General features: G+C 32.9%; 1 long non-coding RNA gene across 1 annotated transcript; it reads left to right on the plus strand.

Moving 5' to 3' along the window:
* The first annotated feature begins 336 nt into the window (after positions 1-336).
* On the plus strand, positions 337-19,177 carry LOC105852351 (uncharacterized). The gene is made up of 2 exons (XR_012163459.1): positions 337-17,764; positions 17,867-19,177. It is a non-coding gene; the product is annotated as an uncharacterized lncRNA (long non-coding RNA).
* Positions 19,178-20,225: the final 1,048 nt, after the last annotated feature.

A 20,225-nucleotide genomic window follows, 5' to 3' on the forward strand; every position in this document is an offset into this window, starting at 1 on the left:
ACAAGAACATCATGTGGGCTAATAAATAATGTTACCTTCTTTTTTATATAAATAATGGATAATGTACTCAAATTATAAAAAATATTTCAAATTATGTAAGAAAATTAAGGAGAAAAATAAATATTTTTTCTTTAAAATACCTTTTATTTATTTATCTATTTATTTTTAATTAAATTAAAATTATGGTGAGAATAACACATAAAAACTTTTCATTTAAATATTTTTCAATCATATATTATATAAATTATTTATTGATAGATATATAGATATAAAACATAATTATGTTTTATTAACGGATATATTTCCAATCTTTAATAAAAAAAGATTTATTTCTATTCTCTCATTAAAAAGGAAATCTTATCACGTTTCCACCGCCTTATATTTAGAAAAAACGCGTCAACCGTTTTTTATTTGCATCATCACTGTTAAATTTTCACCATCCGCGTTATCTCAGCCGTCTATCCCGACCATGCCATCTATATATACTTTTCTCTCAAACATTATAGTAAACGTTTTCTACTGCTTGTTCTTGTTTTGTGTTTTACTCGTTTGTGATGATTCTGATTTCTTCAAGCCCTAGTTCTTGAGCAATCCAGTTTCTTGTAGCCCTAGTTCTTGATTGCTCCGATTTCTTGATACTCGTTGCTCCGATTACTTGCTTCTTGATGGCTCGATTTCAGGAGATTCTTATGGATTTGCCTTATCGATTTCACAATTCTCTTGACTCCTCTTATACAAATCGGTTATCAAGAATTATTTATATAATTTTTTGGATATAATTCTTCATCATTTGATTGATAATCGAGATAAGCGTTTATCCGTTTTGCAGCGATCTGAAGTCTGAGTTCAAAGGTTAAGAACGGAGAACGCATCCAGATAGACGAATCAAGTTTCTTCAATGAGTCGTTCTTTAATTTTTTTATTTATTTTCTTGCTTTGATTGCAAGACATACGAATTACGAATTGAATTGTGAACCTGTTTTTCTGCAGCATGATTTCTCGAAATAATACCGTTCTTCATAGCAAAGAATAAATGGATGCTCGAGTTTTGTTTGGTGATCTCTAGTAAAAAAATATTCGTTTCAATCTTTCTCTTTAGATTCCGAGAGCATATTTTCTTGAAGTAAATTATTTGCGTTTAAATATTTATGTTTTCATTCTTGATTTTGTTCGTCTTTGGTGTTGCAGGAGAGGTAATCTGTGAACACACGATTCCTTCTTGGTTCTATCTTCCTCTTGTTTGATTTTGATGTTTTTTATTCTTATTCTCTTATCCTTTATCATATAGGTTCTTGATTTTGTTCTTGCTGGTTTCTTTCATTGAGTTTGTTGTTCTTATTTGCATGATCTGCTGCTATTTTTGAGTTGTTGCTGGTTGGGAGAGGTTTCTGTTATTGTCTTTTACTCATTAGTTGTTTTTGTGGTTATTTGTGATTTACGATGATAATCCTAAAAAGATATCCTTTGTTACAGTGGCCCAAGGACTCATCTGTAGTAAGAAGAATCCAAAATTGTGTCATTTCATATGGAGTACATGATCTTGCACGTTGGATGGAAATTTGTTCCAATGATTCATAAGCTCTTGCTGGCTGTGTCGTATACTTTTAGCTGTTGCTAGGTTTTAATTCGGCCATCTTTACTAAGTATCTTCACATTTCATTATTTGTTTGATACTCAGCTTATACTTTTGTCAGTCAGTTCCTTTGAGTTTTCTGTCTGGAAGTTACAGGGGAGATAGCCTATGATTGTGTAGTTTGCTGTGGAACTTGTGGCAGGAAGAGGTTCAGTTCTAACACACCCTTAAAATAAAAACCCGTCATTTTGTACTTACATATCTAATATCTTATTGTTTTGGGATATTTGTTGTTTGATGGAGTGCCCTGCTGGTTTTGGATTTTCTGTGTTGCTATTTCAGCAAGATTCTAGAGTGTTGAAGCATACAAGATTCTAGAGTATACCTTTTCCCTCACCGAGGATGTGGAATTAGGGATAACTTGGTTTGTCATTTTTTTGTTCTGTTCATTTGCCACTTCCTTTGTTATATTTGTTTCTATTTTCTTGTCAATTGTGATACTTAGGAGTAAGGTTAAGAATAATAGTATTATCTCTAGTTGTACATGAATTCCTTCTGGTATAGGGATAAAGTCTAATTTTGCATTGGAGCACTGGAATCTACAATTGGTACATGAACTCCTTCTGGTATAGGGGTAAAGCCTAATTTTGCATGGGAGCTCTGGAATCCAAAATTGATTGTGTACTATATTCTCACGATTGTTGTTCTTTCATTTGGTGATCTCTACTTTGACTATGTAATTTTCTTGTTTCTTTGTCTTTTGAAGACTTGTTTTCTCGATCTTTCGAGAGCTATGTGTGGGTGTCACAGGGGATGTAGACAGTGAAAGCTATGACATAGATTATCAAGGACGTGATTTTGCTATGGAGAGAGCCAATGAATGTACCATGGGATGTGGAAGCTGTTGTAGACATTATCGAGGACATGCCTTTGGATTTAATGGGTCATTTTTCTCCTTGAATGTGTTTATTCTGTAATTCTAGAATGGGATATCTTATGATATTGTAATGTGGCGATGTTGATTTTTGTGTTTTTTACTGAGAGTTGTAAGAGAGGTTCTGAAGTGCATGTACATATTTTTCAAGGATAATTTAAGACATGCATTTATGTGTTTTGCAGTGAGTTGAAGTTTAGATATCTAGAACCTTGAGCCTTGTTGGATGGATAAGAAAGGGAAAGCCCTAGATAAATCAAATTTCTTCCGAGTCATTATAATTGTTATTTCCGGATGTTGATCGCAAAACATACAAATGAATTGTGAACTTATTTTTCTGCAGTGTGGTTTGTCAATATGATGATAACCTTCTTTGAAGCATCGATCGTTGAGTTTTGATTGGGTGATCTCTAGTATTATCTTTTTGTTTCAGTATTTCCTTATCGATTCTGAAACCATTTGTTTCTAATTGTTATTCCCCTTTTGATTTTGCAGGGAAGGTAATATGTGAAACACACAATTCCTTCTGGTTCTTTCTTACTAGTTGATATTTTATGTTTTCCCTCTGTTCTACTTGGTTATTTTGGTTTCCCGATTGAGGTTTTATTCGGAGTTTGCTGTTCTTATTTTAATTATATCTGCTGCTATTATTGAGTTGTTAGATCTTTGTTTGTTTGCTCTTCTAATTCTTCTTTTATGTCAATGCTAATTGTGATACGTAAGAATAATCAAGGTATGCTCTTAAAAAGAAAGACAATTGTGATTCTCAATAGAATGCATAAGACGGAGAACTGCTCCAGATATAATAATCAGATTTCTTCAATTAGTGGTTCTTCATTTTTTAATTTCTGGCTTTGATCATAAGAAAAAAGAATATAATTGTGAGAATATTTTTCTGCAGCGCGATTTGTCAAACTAATAACGTTCTTCACGGAGTGTGCCTTGATGTTTGATTTGGTGATTTCTAGTAAATTCTTTTTGTTTTCAATAATTCTCTATCAATCAATTCTGAAAGCGTATTTTGGTTGATTTGTTATTTCGTTTTTGGTGTTGCTGGATAGTTAAATCTATGAACATGTTATTCCTTTTGTTTCGATCTTGTTTTTGTATGATCTTTCATGTATTTTATTTTGATTATTTTCTGTTTTCTTGATTCTGAGGTTTGATTTGGCTCTGGATTTCATCGCCGTACATGTGGAATTGAAATATGAACTTTTTTTTTTTTTTTTGCAGTATAGTTTTGACACATTAACATTCTGTGTAGAGTACCAAGCCTCAGTTTTAATTTGGTACCTATACTGTTATTATAAATTATGTCCATTTCATTTCTTTTCGTTCAATTCATATCAACCAGACCAGTTTTCTCGATTACTCTTTTATGATTTCCACTGTTTAAGGTCAGACGAGTCTATTGGTGTGTGTGGTAAGAGTTGGTTGTTATAATTGAGAAGTTGAGCCTTAGGTTTTTTTTTAGTTCTTATCATTAATACTTCTTTTTTCTTACAAATGTTTGTTCTACATTTGGTTTTTGATTTGTATTCTTACAGTTCAAAAGTTTACATGATTCTGGAAAAATTGGGAGAACATGGTGGGGCTCTCTTTGTTCTGATGATATGCAACATGGTTTGCAGAATTATGCTACTCTTCTATCTTTTTTCTTGGTCTTTTGTGCATCTATTTGTCACTGCAAAATTTTCTGTACCTGTACCATCTGGTGTTTCATGGCTTGATGTTAATGCACGTTTTAGTTCGCTCTCTGAAGTAGAAAAATTGGAGATGAGTGCCCTTCTGTTTTGTACAACTAATCTTCTTGGAACATATTAACAAGGACTCATGAACCATAATGTCATGCTGGCTGTTCATATATTTCATAGGCAATAATTTCAGCATGCACACTCCTCGATTCCTTTATGAAAGCTTAGGGGGTGAGATTATCAACTCCATTCAAATTTTGGAGATAATTAACCATTTTTTAGTCATACATTTCCTACTAATGTTTATTCAGGATTGTTGTCCTCTGTGTAGAATCCAATGTTGATGTTTTGGTGTATGCACAGTTTTTCTGGTTTAGCATACATGGGTGGTGTATCTTTGGGTGACAACTCGGCTGGGAAGAGATAATATTCTGTTAATGTTTTGTTGTTATTTGTGATTTGTGGTTGGTATATTCCTAAAAGGATATTGTCTTTGTTACAGTGGCAGAAGGACTCGTCTGTAGTTGGAAGAAGCAAAAATTGTGTCATTTCATACAAATACATCATCTTGCAAATTGGATGGAAATTTGTTCCTATGATTCCTCGTCTATTGCCGGCTGTTTTGTATACTTTCTACTGCTGCTAGACTTTATATTTGGTCAGCTCTACGAACCATCTTCACATTTCATTCTTTGTTTGATACTTAACTTATACTTTTTTCAGTTCCTTTGAGGTTTCTGTGTGTGGAAGTTACAGTTGAGATAGCCTATGATTGTGTGGTTCGCTATGGAAACCGTGGCATGAAAAAGTTCAGTTCACATACGCTTCGGTAGAAACAGTCATTTTTGTCTTTACATAGCTAATATCTTATTGTTTTGGGATATTTGTCGATTGATGGAGTGCCCTGCTGGTGTTGGATTTTTTGTGTTTCTGTTTCAGCAAGATTATGTAGTGTTGAAGCATACAAGATTCTAGAACCTTTGCCTTCCCCGAGGATGTGGAATTCAGGATAACTTGGTTTGGCACTTTTTTGTACTGTCGATTTGCCATTCCTTTTGTTATCTTTTTTTTCTCTATATTATTGTCTATTGGGATATATAAGAATAAGAGTAAGGACAAAAATAATATCATTCCACAAGTTGTACAAGATCTTTGGTGTAGGGGTGCTGTCAAATTTTGTATAGGAGGACTAGAATCTACAATTGACTGTCATATTGTCAAAGTTGTTGTTCTTTCATTTGGTTGACTCTACTTTTGATTGAATTGTTCACGTTTTTGTCTGTTGATCATCTTGTGTGGGTATCAAGAGGAGGATGTAGAGTGAAAGCCATGGCAGAGATTATCAAAAAGAGAGCCTATGAATGTATCATTCGATGTGAAAGCTGTTGCGGACATTTTAAGGACATGCTTTAAGCCTAATTTTGCATCGGAGCTCTGGAATCTACAATTGGTTGTGTCCTATATCATTGGATGTGAAAGCTGTTGCAGACATTTTAAGGACATGCTTTAAGCCTAATTTTGCATAGGAGCTCTAGAATCTACAATTGGTTGTGTCCTATATTGTAGGGATCTGAAGTCTGAGTACAAAGGATTAGAACGGAGAATGTATCTAGATAGAGAAATCAAGTTTCTTCAATGAGTCGTTCATCAATTTTTAATTTTATTTTCTTGCTTTTAACAGATAAGTGTGTTCTAATGTTTGTTCTTGTTTTGTGTTCTACTCGTTTGTGATGAAATCTATTTCTTGATTCCAATTTTTTCTAGCCTGATCGCTCCTATTAAAATAGATCGTTATGAATTTGCATACTGATACGTTTCTTCTCAAATAGTTGATATCAAGAATTTCACAATTCTCTTGACTCCTCTTATACAAATCGGTTATCAAGAATTATTTATATAACTTTTTGGATATAATTCTTCATCATTTGATTGAAAATCAAGATATGCGTTTATCCGTTTTGCAGCATTATGAAGTCTGAGTACAAAGGATTAGAACGGATAACATATCCAGATAGACAAATCAAGTTTCTTCAATGAGTCGTTCTTTTATTTTTATTTTTATTGTTATTTTCTTTCTTTGATTGCAAGACATACGAATTACGAACCTGTTTTTCCGCAGCATGATTTGTTGAAATAATACCGTTCTTCATAGCAAAGAATAAATGGATGCTCGAGTTTTGTTTGGTGATCTCTAGTTAAAAAAGAAATTCATTTCAATCTTTATTTTTAGATTCTGAGAGCATATTTTCTGTAAGTAAAATATTTCTGTTTTCATTCTTGATTTTGTTCATCTTTGGTGTTGCAGGAGAGGTAATCTGTTCACACAATTCCTTCTTGGTTCTATCTTCCGCTTCTTTGATCTTGATGTTTTGTATTCTTATTCTCTTATCCTTTATCATATAGGTTCTTGATTTTGTTCTTGCTAATTTCTTTCATTGAGTTTGTTGTTCTTATTTGCATGATCTGCTGCTATTTGTGAGTTGTTGGGAGTTCTGATGCGAGTTTTCTGTTTTTAGACGTTTTGCAAGACATGGTCATCATCCATCGCCCCTGGTTGAATTTACTGAATTTAATTTCTTCATTGAATTGTGTTATTTTCCTATTATGGCTTTGAATGTTTTGATCTCCATACATGTGAATTGAAAGACGAACCTGTTTTCTGCAAGGTAGGGTGTTTTGAAGTAAAATAACACTTTGTGTAGTATCAAGCCTCAGGTTTACTTTTGTACACTCTTTTTGGATTGTGAATTATTTTCATTTCATCTGTGGAGTTTTTATTGCTAGTGTTCTTGATTTACTCCTTTATGATTTCCACTTGTGAAAGTTTCGGCTTGGGATTGGTGGTTTAGAAGAGATTGGGACAGTTTGGTGAGCCTATCTAATTGGCGACTTGGTTTGGAGAATTATGCTGTTTGTCACCAACTATTTGTCACAGCGTAATCTTTCTGTTTATGTATCGTCTGATACTCACAAGGTAAGTGTTACATGGGTTTGTTGTAACCACAAAAGTCTCTTGTTTTCAATTTGGTGATCGCTACTCAGAAGTTTGCTTCTGACTTTTGTTGTCTAGTCAGTAGTCATTCAATTTGGAATATAATTAGTTATTCTTTTAACTTTTGAGTATATGAATTTGTTCTGGACTATCATACAATGTTCTGGAATAACTCTTTGCCCTTCCTAAGATGAGGGATTTTTGACAACTTGGTTACGTCATATGTGCTGCTTGTTCTGATTATCTGTTTGCTGGGGACAACTTTGTTGGGAGAGGTTTATGTTATTGTCTTTTGCTCATTAGTTGTTCTTGTGTTTATTTGTGATTTACGATGATAGTCTTAAAAAGATATCGTCTTTGTTACAGTGGCCCAAGGACTCATCTGTAGTAAGAAGAAGCCAAAATTATCATTTCATATGGAGTACATGATCTTGCAAGTTGGATGGAAATTTGCTCCAATGATTCATAATCTCTTGCAAGCTGTGTCTTATACTTTTAGCTGTTGCTAGGTTTTAATTCGGCCATCTCTACTAAGAAACTTTACATTTCATTATTGTTGATACTCAGCATAACTTTTGTCAGTTCCTTTGAGTTTTCTGTGTGGAAGTTACAGGGGAGATAGCCTATGATTGTGTAGTTTGCTGTGGAACTCGTGGCAGGAAGAGGTTCAGTTCTCACACACCCTTAGGATAAAAACGGTCATTTTGTAGTTACATATCTAATATCCTATTGTTTGGGATATTTGTCGTTTGATGGAGTGCCCTGCTGGTTTTGGATTTTCTGTGTTGCTGTTTCAGCAAGATTCTAGAGTGTTGAAGCATACAAGATTCTAGAGTATACCTTTTCCCTCATCGAGGATGTGGAATTAAGGATAACTTGGTTTGTCATTTTTTTGTTCTGTTCATTTGCCACTTCCTTTGTTATATTTGTTTCTATTTTCTTGTCAATTGTGATACTTAGGAGTAAGGTTAAGATAATAGTATTATCTCTAGTTGTACATGAATTCCTTCTGGTATAGGGGTAAAGTCTAATTTTGCATTGGAGCACTGGAATCTACAATTGGTACATGAACTCCTTCTGGTATAGGCGTAAAGCCTAATTTTGCATGGGAGCTCTGGAATCCAAAATTGATTGTGTACTATATTCTCACGATTGTTGTTCTTTCATTTGGTGATCTCTACTTTGACTATGTAATTTTCTTGTTTCTTTGTCTTTTGAAGACTTGTTTTCTCGATTTTTTGAGAGCTATGTGTGGGTGTCACAGGGGGATGGATGTAGACAGTGAAAGCCATGACAGAGATTATCAAGGACGTCGTGTGGAAGCTGTGTGGACATAATGAAGGACATCCCTTTGGATTTAGTGGGTCAATTTTCTCCTTGAATGTGTTTATTTTGGAATTCTAGAATGGGGTACCGTATGATATTGTAATGTGGCAATGTTGATGTTTGTGTTTTTTTACTGACAGTTGTAAGAGAGGTTCTGAATGTACATCTTCTTCAAGGATAAATTAAGACATGCATTTATGTGTTTTGCAGTGAGTTAAAGTATAGATATCTATTACGTCGAGGCTTGTTGGATGGATAAGAAAGGGAAAGCCTTAGATAAATCAAATTTCTTCACTGAGTCATTATTATTGTTATGTCTGGATGTTGATCGGTAGACATACAATTGAATTGTGAACTTATTTCTGCAGTGTGGTTTGTCAATATGATAACCTTCTTCGAAGCATTGAGTCTTCAATTTTGATTGGGTGATCTCTAGTATTATGTTTTTGTTTCAATATTTCCTTATCAATTCTGAGAGCATTTATTTCTAATTGTTATTCCCCTTTTGATTTTGCAGGGGAGGTAATATGTGAAACACGCAATTCCTTCTGGTTCTGTCTTACTGGTTGATATTTTCTATTCTCACTCTTTTCTCCTGGGTTATTTTGGTTTGCCGAGGTTTTATTCTGAGTTTTCTGATCTTATTTTAATTATATCTGTGGCTATTATTGAGTTGTTAGAGTTTTGTTTGTTTGCTCTTCTAATTCTTCTTTTACGTCAATGTCAATTGTAATACGTAAGGATAATCAAGGTATGCTCTTAAAAAGGAAGGCAATTGTGATTCTCAATACAATGGATAAGATGGAGAACTGCTCCAGATATAATAATCAAATTTCTTCAATTAGTCGTTCTTCATTTTTTAATTTCTCGCTTTGATGAGAAGAAAAATAATATAATTGTGAAGATATTTTTCTGCAGCGCGATTTGTCAAACTAATAACGTTCTACAGAGTGTGCCTTGATGTTTGATTTGGTGATCTCTAGTAAATTCTTTTTGTTTTCAATAATTCTCTATCAATCAATTTTGAAAGCGTATTTTGGTTGATTTGTTATTTCCTTTTTGGTGTTGCTGGATAGTTAAATCTATAACATGTTGTTCCTTTTGTTTCTATCTTGCTTTTGTATGATCTTTCACGTATTGTATCTTGATTATTTTCTGTTTTCTTGATTCTAAAGTTTGATTTGGCTCTGGCTTTCATCGCCTTACATGTGGAATTGAAATATGAACATTTTTTTCGCAGTATAGTTTGTTTCGACACATTAACATTCTGTGTAGAGTACCAGGCCTCAGTTTTAATTTGGTACCCTATAATATTATAAATCATGTCCATTTCATTTCTTCTCTTTCAATTCCTATCGACCAGACCAGTTTTCTCGATTTCCACTGATTAAGGTAAGATGATTGGTGTGTGGTAAGAGTTGGTGGTTATAATTAAAAAGTTTAGCCTTAGGGGTTTTCTTAGTCCTTAGCATTATTACTTCTTTTTTCTTTCAAATGTTTGTTCTACATTTGGGTTTTTGATTTATATTCTTACAGTGCAAGAGTTTACATGATTCTGGAAAAATTGGGAGAACATGCTGGGGATCTCTTTGTTTTGATGATATGCAACATGGTTTGCAGAATTATGCTGCTCTTCTATCTTTTTTCTTGGTTTTTTGTGCATCTGTTTGTCACTGCATAATTTTTTGTAGCTGTATCATCTGGTGTTTCATGGCATGATGTGAATGCACCTTTTAGTTTGCTCTCAGAAGTAGGGAAATTGGAGATGAGTGCCCTTCTGCCTTGTACAACTAATCTTTTGTGAACGAATTAACAAGGACACATGAACCATAATGTTCTGCTGGTGTTTCATATATTTCATAGGCATTAATTTCAGCTTCCACACTCCTCGACTGCTTTATGAAAGGTTAGGGGGTGAGAATATCAACCCCATTCAAATTTTGGAGATAATTGACCATTTTTTAGTCATATATTTCCTACTAATGTTTGTTCTGGATTGTTGTCCTCTTACTGTGTACGTCCAATGTTGAAGTTTTGGTGTCCTCTGGAGTAAAACTTTCGTTCCCATTATGACCAATTTCGGATAACATGGTTAGGTGGTGTATCTTTTGGGGACAACTTGGCTGGGATGAGATAATATTCTTTTACTGTTCTGTTGTTATTTGTGATTTGTGGTTGGTATACTCCCAAAAAGATATCAGCTTTGTTACAGTGGCCAAAGGACTCGTCTGTAGTAAGAAGAAGCAAAAATTGTGTCATTTCATAGAAACATAGTCATGCAAATTGGATGGAAATTTGTTCCTATGATTCATCGTCTTTTGCAGGATGTTTCGTATACTTTCTACTGCTGATAGACTTCATATTTGGTCAGCTCTACAAACAATCTTCACATTTCATTCTTTGTTTGATACTCAACATAAACTTTTGTCAGTTCCTTTGAGGTTTCTGTGTGGAAGTTACAGTTGAGATAGCTTATGATTCTGTGGTTTGCTATGGAAACCGTGGCACGAAGAAGTTCAGTTCATATTACCCTTCGATAAAAACGGTCATTTTTTTCTTTACAAATCTTATTGTTTTGGGATATTTCCCCTTTGATTGTGTGGTTTGTGTTGGTTTTTTTGTGTTTCTGTTTCAGCAAGATTCTAGAGTGTACCTTTGCTCTTCCTGAGGATGTGGAATTCAGGATAACTTGGTTTGGCACTTTTTTGTTCTGTGGATTTTCCATTCGTTTTGTTATATAATTTTTTTTCTATATTATTGTCAATTGTGATATATAAAAATAAGAATAAGGACATAAATAATAATATCATCCTTCTAGTTGTACAAGAACTTTGGTGTAGGGGTGAGGTCAAATTTTGTATAGGAGGACTAGAATCTAAAATTGGCTGTGTCATATTGTGAAAGTCTTGTGCGGGTAGCACGAGGAGGATGTAGAGTGAAAGCCATGGAAGAGATTATCAAAAAGAAAGCTTATGAATGTACCATAGGACGTGAAAGCTGTTGCAGACATTTTAAGGACATGCGCCTTTGGATTTAGTGGGTGATTTTTCTCCTTGAATTTATTAATTCTGGAATGGGTATCCTGATATTGTAATTTGCCAATATTGATTATTGTGTTTTTTATTACAAGTTTAAGGAGGGCTTCAGTATTTATGATTCTAAAGTACATGTACAATTCTTTCAAAGATAATTTGAGACTTGTGTTCATCTGTTTTACAGAAAGAGTTGAAGTTTGGACATCTAGAGCCTTTTTTGATACTTGATGTATGGATTAATTACAGATTTTGATCGTAAGACACACTAATGAATCGTGAACTTAATTTTCTGCAGCTTGGTGTATGAAAATGATAATCATAGCATTGAGCCTTCAGTTTTGATTTTTCTGATCTCTACTATATTCTTTTTGTTTCAGTATTTCCTTATCGATTCTGAGAGAATTTATTTCTAATTGTTATTTCCCCTTTTGGTGTTGCCGGAGAAGTAATATGTGAAATGCACAATTCCTTCTGATTCTATCTTATTGATCTTTATTATTCTCACTCTTCTCTCTTTGGTTATTTTCGTTTCCTGATTGAGGTTTTATTTGGAGGTTTGATGTTCTTGCTGGTTTTGAGCTTGAAGTTTGCTGGTTTCTTCGTTTGATTATTTAGATAGTTGTTGGATATAATTATGCATTTGAAAATTGAAAGATAATTGAGATGTGTGTTTGTTTATCAGTTATGCAGCTAGCTGATTCCTTGATATCTACAATTTTGTGATTCTCAATACTGCGGTTAAGACGGAAATTGGCTCCAGATAGAAAATCAAACTTCTGAAATTAGTCGCTCTTCATTTATTTTTAATTTTTGGCTTTGATCAGTAGAAATAAGAATATGATTGTGCACATGTTTTTCTGCAGCCTGGTTTTAATAACGTTCATTATGGAGTGGTCCTTAATTTTTTATTTGGTGATCTCTAGTAAATGCTTTTTGTTTTCAAAAATTCTTTATCTATTCTGAAAGTTTAATTTTGTTGATTTGTTATTTTCTCTTTGGTGTTGCAAGCTAGGTAATCTATGAACATGTGATTCCTTTTGGTTCTATCTTCTTCTTGTTTTATCTTTCATGTTTTGTATTTTGATTATTTTCTGGTTTCTTTATTATGATTTTCACTATTTCAGGTAAGATAAGTCTATTGGTGTGTGGTAAGAGTTGGTGGTTATAATTGGAAAGTTGAGCTTTAAAGGTTGTCTTACTGTTAATACTGCTTTTTTCATACAAATGTTTGTTCTACGTTTGGGTTTTTGATCTGTAATCTGGCATTGCAAAAGTTTACACAGTTCTAGAAAAATTGGGATGACTTGGTGAGGTCTGTCTTCTTTTTTCTTGGATTTTTGTGCATCTATCTGTCACAACATATTTCTTCTGGACATGTATCATTTTAGTGTTACATGGGTTTCATGTAAAGTATCATTTTCCTTCTTTCTCAATCACACTGCACCTTTTTAGTTTGCCGTTTGATGTATAGAGAAATTGAAAATGAGTTCCTTTCTGCTTGGTACAATAATGTCATGATGGCCGTTCATATATTTCCTAGGCTTTAATTGCGGCATCTACACTTCTCGATTACTTTGCGAAAGATTAGCCAGTAAGATCATCAACCTTTTTGTTCAATGAGTTATTTGTTTATTATATTGATTTCTGTGCTTTGATCATAAGACATACAAATTGAATTCTGAACCTGTTTTTCTGCAGTGTGGCAAAGCATATTTTTCTTCTAGTAAATTCTATTCATTTAAATATTTCTTTATTGATTTTGTCAGCCTATTTTTCTTGATTTTGGTTTCATCTTTGTTGTTGCAGGTTCAATTCCTTCTGGTTCTATCTTTCGCAGGTTTGATCTTCTTGTTTTGTATTCTTATTCTTTTCTGGTTGTTTATTTTGGTTTCTTGATTTTGGGGCTTGATTTGGTTCTTGCTGGTTTCGATCTGCGGCTATTATTTAGATTTTAACGGATTTTTCTTTTATTATTTTAATGATCTGCAGCTATTATTTAGATTTTAATTCCCTGTTCTTCCAATTCCTCTTTCGCGTCAGTTATTTGAATAATATTCTTCGTTTGAATATAGTCAATTTTATTCTTCATTGAAATGCATTATTATTTTCATTTTAATTTCTGGCTTGATTGTCGCACATTGAATTGAAATATGGACCTGTTTTCTGCAGTGTAGTGTATCAAGCCTCAGGTTTGTTTTTGTGCACGCTTCTGAGATTGTGAATTATTTTCATTTCATTTCTTCTGTGGAGTTAGATTGTCTAGTCTTCTTTATTATGTAACAGGTGAGATAAGTCTGTTGATGTGGAGTGAGGTTACAGGCTTGGGGTTTATTTACCAGAATACAGCTTATAGTTTATTTTTTACATTTTGGTTTTAAACCTGTAATCTGGCAGTGCGGAAGTTCATACTATTATGGAGAGATTGGGAAAGATTTTTGAGCCTCTCTTTGTACCTATGTATTGCTGCTCGGCAACATGGTTTGGAGAATTATGTTACTCTGTTTTTCTTGGTTTTTCCACAAATAGTTGTCTCAACATGTAATTTTACTGTACATGTATCATGTGGTGTTTCACAAATCACAGATAAGTGTAACAAGGGTTGGGTGTACCACAGAAGTCTCCTTTCTTGTCAGGCACACAGAAGTCTCCTTTCTTGTCAGGCACACTTAATTTCACCTTCTGTAGTGGATTACAAGATTCTGGATATTTTGGGACAGCTTGGTGGCCTCTTCTAATGATCTGCAACTTGGTTTGCAGAAGTATACTATTTATTTTCTATCTAGGTTTTCTCCATATTAATTATCACAGCTTAATTTCTCTGTTCATATTGAATTGAAATATGGACCTGTTTTCTGCAGTGTAGTGTATCAAGCCTCAGGTTTGTTTTTGTGCACGCTTCTGAGATTGTGAATTATTTTCATTTCATTTCTTCTGTGGAGTTAGATTGTCTAGTCTTCTTGATTATGTAACAGGTGAGATAAGTCTGTTGATGTGGAGTGAGGTTACAACTGAAAGGTTTAGGCTTAGGGTTTATTTACCAGAATACGGCTTATAGTTTATTTACATTTTGGTTTTAAACCTGTAATCTGGCAGTGTGGAAGTTCATACTATTATGGTGAGATTGGGAAAGATTTTTGAGCCTCTCTTTGTACCTATGAATTGCTGCTCGGCATCATGGTTTGGAGAATTATGTTACTCTGTTTTTCTTGGTCTTTCCACAAAAAGTTGTCTCAACATGTAATTTTACTGTACATGTATCATGTGGTGTTTCACAAATCACAGATAAGTGTAACAAGGGTTGGGTGTACCACAGAGGTCTCCTTTCTTGTCAGGCACACAGAAGTCTCCTTTCTTGTCAGGCACACTTAATTTCACCTTCTGTAGTGGATTACAAGATTCTGGATATTTTGGGACAGCTTGGTGGCCTCTTCTAATGATCTGCGACTTGGTTTGCAGAAGTATACTATTTATTTTCTATCTAGGTTTTCTCCATATTAATTATCACAGCTTAATTTCTCTGTTCATATATCGTCTGTCTGATATAGCAAGTGCTCCATGGGTTTGCTGTATGCAGCGGTTCCCTTCTTTCTTAGTCACACTGCAGTTTTTTAAGGAGGAAAAATTTACCATAATGTTCTTCTTGTTGTGTTATACATATGATGTGTACTTCTGAAAGACATCCTTTTGTTACAGTGGCCCAAGGATTCCCATGGTGTCAGGTTAAAGCTTAAATTATTTTGTTTCATATTGAATGCAAGATTCGTAAAAAGGATGGAAATTTGTGATGTTCTAGAAACTGTGTTGTGTATACTTCATACTATTTCTAGGCTTTTATTTGGTCATCTGTACTAGGATAAACTCTTCACATTTCAGTCTTTGGTGTTCTACAAACTGTATTATATACTTCCTACCTATAGAGTATATGTTTTTTCGGATGGCAAGGTCAAGAATTCTCGACTACTTGCTTTGGTGCTGTTTTATTATGTTGATTTTCCACTTCCTTTGTCACAAATGTTTACTATTTTTTTTTTGTCATTTGTGATTATATAGTGATGAGGATCTTCTCTCCCAAATGGGTATTGGTGACGAGGAAACTTAAATTTTTGTCGTTTCACATTGTGCACCAATCTATAATTTGTTGTGGCATATATTCTCGGTGTTGTGCTTTCATTTTATGATCTCTACTCTTACTAAGAATTTTTACGTCTCTGGCTTTGGTTGATGATCTAGGATAAGGACTGCGAAATATGTGGCTTAGTATTATCAGAGATAACTTTGGAATGTAACGTGGGATGTGAAAGGTCTAGGATATGGACTGTGAAATCTGTTGTAGAGGGGATGAAAGCTCTCGAAAAGAATAAAACTTAGAGTATCATGACTCTATCAGTTAGTAAAAGAATTGTGGGTTGCAAGTGGATGTTTACAGTGGAAACTTTGATGGATCAAAAAGGTATAAAGGTTGGTTGTTAAATAATTTACTCAGACCTATGGCATAGACTGCGCAAACCGTTGCCTTTGTTGCTAAGCTTAACATAGTTAGAGTTCACCTATCTCTTATTGCTAATTTGGACTGGGTGCTCCCCCAATTAGATGTTAAAAATGCATTTCTCAATGATGATTTAGAAGAAGTGTATATGGATTGCCTGTAAGTTTTGAAGACAAATTTGGGTCCCAAGTACGTAAATTGAGGAAGTCTTTGTATGGATTAAAATCGATCTAAAAGTGTAGTTTGTAAAATTTACTTAGTCAATAAAGAATCAGAGATGTAACCGAAGACAAGTTGATCATACCTTATTCACAAAGTTTAGCTCAAATCAAATATACGTTGATGATATTGTTCTTACTGATGATGATGATGCAAAAATGGAGAATATAAATGCAAGTTTAGCTGCATAATTTGAAATTGAAGACTTCAATCTCTTAAAATACTTTCTTGACGTGGAAGTTACGAGATAAAAAAGGGGATAGTAGTCCTCAAAGAAAATATGTTGTAGATCCCTTGCAAGAAACAAGTATGAGCGGTTGTAGGTTGGCTGACACTTCTATGTACCAAATGCTAAATTTTGGAGGAACGGAGACTCTCTAGTTGATATTGAAAAATATTTGAGGTTAGTTAAAAAATTGGTATACTTGGTTTATACTTGTTTTGACGTTGCCTTCTCTTTTATTGTTACTTTATGCATGCTCCATGTGAAGAACATCTCAATGCAATTTACAAAATATTGAAATATTTGAAGGCAACTCTTGGAAAAGGATGGTTTTTCAAAAAGATCAATGATAAAAATATAGAAATTTTACTCATGCAGACTGGATAGGATCTGTTATAGATAGGAAGTTAACTTCAGGGTATTGCATATATGTGTTGGAAATTTGGTAATTGGAGAAATAGAAAACAAAGAGTGGTTGCAAGAAGGAGTGCCGAAACATAGTTAAGGGCAATGGCACAAGAAATTTCCGACGTACGTGGATTGTTTACTTGGCATTTGTTTCTTACAATCAATAGACAACTGACATATTAACTAAAAGTTTGATCCCAACAAATTTTGAACATTTGATAAGTAAATTGGGCATAATTGATATCTATACACCAACTTGAGTGAGTATTAAAAATATCTTGTCATTATTAGAACTATTTACGTTTTTTTTAGTTTTTATTTATTTATATTTTTTATATCACTCTTAAATTTAAAGAGTTGAATAATTGTACTTTCTTTTATAAAAAGAGTTCTTATTTGTTTGAATAATACTAATATTTCACTTTAAAAACTCGTGGCTGGTTGAGGTTAATACATGATGTTTTTCTTACTTTTATTCTTAAGTCGAACTCTAGGTTCCACTTTTCTTGAATTACTAACATGTTAAATATTCAAAGTCGTATTTGTTAAATTATGTCATTTCTTGAATGATCAGTCTGAGAGATTTAAGTATGCAAATTGCAAAGCCTTTAGGTGAAGGAAACCTATTACAGGAGTGAGTTTTTTGATGTGTTGTTCATCATTTGTTATTGGTTCTGAATAATCTTGTCATTGAATGGTTCTGCATTACTTTTTCAGGGAGATAATTTGGTTCATCATTCATCTACCTTTTGCACTTTTTTTATGTATTCTCTACATGTTACATGGAGTCTTTGCGTATTTGGCGTGTTGTGGAACTTGTGACAGGTTGCGGTTTACACCATGCTCAGCCTTTGGATATGTTTTCCCTTATATGGTAGACTAAAAATGCTTAAGTAGTCATGAATCTTCATTACATTATGTAGTATATCGATTTTGGAGTATTTTTCTTAGCTCTGCTGCTTTTTAATATTTTCAGGAATATGATGAATGTCCTCCAACACTGAAATTATATTTCTTCATCATGGTTTTCACAAAAAAAAGTTTTATGAATCTGAATATACATTGTTTTTAAATTTGTTTATGAATTTGAATTTATGTCGTTTATATTTCTTCTTTTTAGCTGTGCTTTTTTTTAAAATCTGTTTCTGTTTATGAATGTGTTGATAAATTATATATAATTTTTTTTAGTACATCAATTTTTTTATGGGCTTGTTTTTATGGTATGTTAAAATAGTTTTGACTTAGTGGTTAAGATAAATTAATAATTATTATAATATTTATTTATTTTGATGAGAAAATATAAATATTTTAAAATGAGTATATTGAAGTATAATATTTTAGTTATTGATGAAGGATAGTATTCAGTTTCATATGAATAAGATAAGTAATTTAAGATATTTTTTACACTTTAAAATTAGAAAATCAATTAGATTTTGGTCAGACTATTTTTCTTTTTTACGATGGCCGGACTATTTCGTGCACTCTAAAAGTGTAGTTTGTAAAATTTACTTAGTCAATAAAGAATTAGGGATGTAACCGAGGGCAAGTTGATCATACCTTATTCACAAAGTTTAGCTCAAATCAAATATACGTTGATGATATTGTTCTTACTGATGATGATGATGCAAAAATAGAGAATATAAACGCAAGTTTAGCTGCTTAAAATACTTTCTTGACGTGGAAGTTACGAGATAAAAAAGGGGATAGTAGTCCTCAAAGAAAATATGTTGTAGATCCCTTGCAAGAAACAAGTATGAGCGGTTGTAGGCTGGCTGACACTTATATGTACTAAATGTTAAATTTTGGAGGAACGGAGACTCTCTAGTTGATATTGAAAAATATCCGAGGTTAGTTAGAAAATTGGTATACTTGGTTTATACTCGTCTTGACGTTGCCTTCTCTTTTAGTGTTACTTTATGCATGCTCCATATGAAGAACATCTCAATGCAATTTACAAAATATTGAAATACTTGAAGGCAACTCTTGGAAAAGGATGGTTTTTCAAAAAGATCAATGATAAAAATATAAAAAATATTTACTCATGCAGACTGGATAGGATCTGTTATAGATAGGAAGTTAACTTCAGGGTATTGCATATATGTGTTGGAAATTTGGTAATTGGAGGTATCTTCTGGAAAGTAATATTAAATGCATCTAGTAAATTAAAAGAGATTTATAATTAGGGACAAAAAATTCTAATGGATGATTATAATTAGGGATAAAGCAATTAACATATTGTAATAGATAGGATCCTCATTGATTGTAGAAGTTTTTATTTTTATTTTTATTTTTAATTTTAATTTTAATTATATTTTTTTTTCTTTCTAATACTCACACTAGTATACGTTAGTCATAAAAATAAAAAGACTTACTCACTCTTTTTTATCACCTATTATACCACTTTTTATCTTCTTCTTTTCCTTTTTCTTTATTTTTAGTAGTTGACTATCCCTCAAGCTCCATCACTACAACACTTTCTTCTTTCTTCTTTCATTCATAATAAATCTCATACAGCACTTTGTTTTTTTTTCTTTTCATTTTTAACAAAACTCTCCAAATTATCCCTTCACTCCTTTTTCTCTCTCAATAAAGCACTCATCAACATTTCTATTTTTGTTTCTTCGTTCTTACTCAAATTCATGGTAAAAGTATAGTTCTAAGTCATTTTTAGAGCATGCAATATGAGGTGGAGGGAAAACTATAGGAGGTCAATAATTTGATAAGAAGAAAGTTTATGGTTTTATTTTGAGTCATCTTTTGAAAAGGTGAGTATTCTTACTCAAATGTATAAAAATATATAATTTAAACATGATTTCCTTTTGCATGTTTTATGTTAAGTGAATTAAAATTGTGAGGTGTTGTTGTTGTGCTTCTTGATGATGTTGAGTGTGAATGTGGCTTGTTGAAATTGTTGAGATAATCTCAAATTAATGTTTTGATGTAAACAAACAAAGGTTAATTAATACTCTAATTATGATTCTAAATGATGTGTTAAGCAATGCAAACAAAATCAGTTTAAGGAAAAAGTAAAAAAAATGAAGGAATCGAACCAAGAAAGTTTTTGACAATATTCTGGAAAACCAAGAACGTTATCCACATTTTTCATTTGGATCAAGCAAGTTCAAATCATCTGTCAATGCAAAGAAAGCTCCGAAAAATTACAAATTCATTTCCAGTACATCTACAAGGAATACTCTAATACTCTAATTAATGTTTTGATGTAAACAAACAAAGGTTAATTAATACTCTAATTATGATTCTAAATGATGTGTTAAGCAATGCAAACAAAATCAGTTTAAGGAAAAAGTAAAAAAAATGAAGGAATCGAACCAAGA

The sequence above is a fragment of the Cicer arietinum genome, chromosome 6 (assembly GCF_000331145.2).
Source record: "Cicer arietinum cultivar CDC Frontier isolate Library 1 chromosome 6, Cicar.CDCFrontier_v2.0, whole genome shotgun sequence".
Taxonomy (NCBI): domain Eukaryota; kingdom Viridiplantae; phylum Streptophyta; class Magnoliopsida; order Fabales; family Fabaceae; genus Cicer; species Cicer arietinum.